The following is a 1,954-nucleotide window of genomic DNA, read 5'->3' as shown; positions in this document are numbered from 1 at the left end:
CCGGGCCAGTGCTTGTCTAAGTGTTGGTCTGAACTGAGCTGCCTGCGGGGCCACCTCGGGGCAACTTGAGGGTTGGTTTTACTCGTAGCTAGTCTCATCCGGTGTTGCCCTGAGAACGAGATATGTGCAGCTCCTATCGGGATTTGTCGGCGCATCGGGCGGCTTTGCTGGTCTTGTTTTACCATTGTTGAAATGTCTTTTTAAACCTGGATTCCGAGTCTGATCGGGTCTTCCTGGGAGAAGGTATATCCTTCGTTGATCGCGAGAGCTTATAATGAGCTAAGTTGGGACACCCCTGCAGGGCATAATCTTTCGAAAGCCGTGCCTACGGTTATAGGCAGATGGGAATTTGTTAATGTCCGGTTGTAGATAACTTGACACCAGATCCGAATTAAAATGCATCAACCACGTGTGTAGCCGTGATGGTCTCTTCTTAGCGGAGTCCGGGAAGTGAACACGGTTTCTGTGTTATGTTTGACGTAAGTAGGAGTTCAGGATCACTTCTTGATCATTGCTAGCTTCACGACCGTTCCGCTTGCTCTCTTCTCGCTCTTATTTGCGTATGTTAGCCACCATACTTGCTTAGTCGCTGCTGCAACCTCACCACTTTACCCCTTCCTTTCCCTTTAAGCTTTGCTAGTCTTGATACCCATGGTAATGGGATTGCTGAGTCCTCGTGGCTCACAGATTACTACAACAACAGTTGCAGGTATAGGTTATGCAACGATCATGACACGAGAGCGATGTTTGCTTGTATTGGAGTTCTTCTTCTGCTTCTTCTTCGATCAGGGGATAGGTTCCAGGTCAGCAGCCTGGGCTAGCAGGGTGGATGTCGTTTGAGTTTCTGTTTATGTTTCATCCATAGTCAGATGTTGCTCTTGTATGATGATGTTGTATTCATGTGGCATTGTATGCCTCTGGTATGTATCCCCATCTATTTTGTAATGTTGATGTAATGATATCCACCTTGCAAAAGTGTTTCAATATGCGAGTCTATCCTTGGTGGGACCTTCGAGTTCCTTTTGGATAGGGTCGCATATTGGGCGTGACAGCAGCGGCACCATCTGCATCAAGCATACAAATTGTAAGGAATGGGCGTCAGCTCCCTTACTAGGCGACCGCGGAGCAACCACCTACCTTGTGAGTCATCAAGTCGTTTATTGACCAGCGCGATGTCCGCATCCGCAACATTGAGTTGCCTCTTCAGCTCAGCAACTCCATCAGTCCGGCTGGCCACCGAATGTTTCGCCACCTGCATAGGAAAGGCGACATTCTATTACTGAGATTATGATCCTTGGCATGCTGTCGCTTTCGACAGCATACCAAGTCTCAGGGGCTACTATCTATACAGGGCGCACTCCATGTGCAAAACTGTCAAAAGGTATGTCATTTTTTGCGTACCTCAAACCCCATCAGCGAATTTCCGACGGCCTCATACAACCCACTTTCGGTGGATGAGATCCTCTCAATTACCATACTCATTAATGTGCGGTGATCTTCCGAGATAGACGCCCTCTTGAGCAAATCATGTAGTTCCACCGGCCGTACTCCAATGGGTGCCAGACTCTCCGACCCCGCCGGACTCGGGGAGACCCTCCGTGACGACACCTCAGGGTTGTCCGCCCCGCCCGACGGGGCGGCAGATGGAGGCGTCTCGCTCTCCATCATCTCCGGATGAAGGTCCCCCGAAGTTGAGCTCTGCTGAGATGGGTTGAGATCCGAACTACAAGTTGAAAACTTAGGTTACCTTTGGAAATAATATAGGGGTGTTCCCTATTACAAAATTCCCCCTTTTTTACTTACGGCTCGCTGGAGGGCTGATTCCTATGGGGAGACTGTGCGGCCGGGGCTCTTCCCGGCACAGGACCTTCCGATGCAGATTTCTTTCCCCGCTTTGAGGCCTTGGCCTCTGGGTCTTCGGAAGCAGTCCTCTTCTCCCCCTGGAAGGAGGGAC

Source organism: Triticum dicoccoides, chromosome 4B (assembly GCF_002162155.2).
Source record: "Triticum dicoccoides isolate Atlit2015 ecotype Zavitan chromosome 4B, WEW_v2.0, whole genome shotgun sequence".
NCBI lineage: Eukaryota > Viridiplantae > Streptophyta > Magnoliopsida > Poales > Poaceae > Triticum > Triticum dicoccoides.
Note: the sequence above shows the minus strand (reverse complement) of the source record.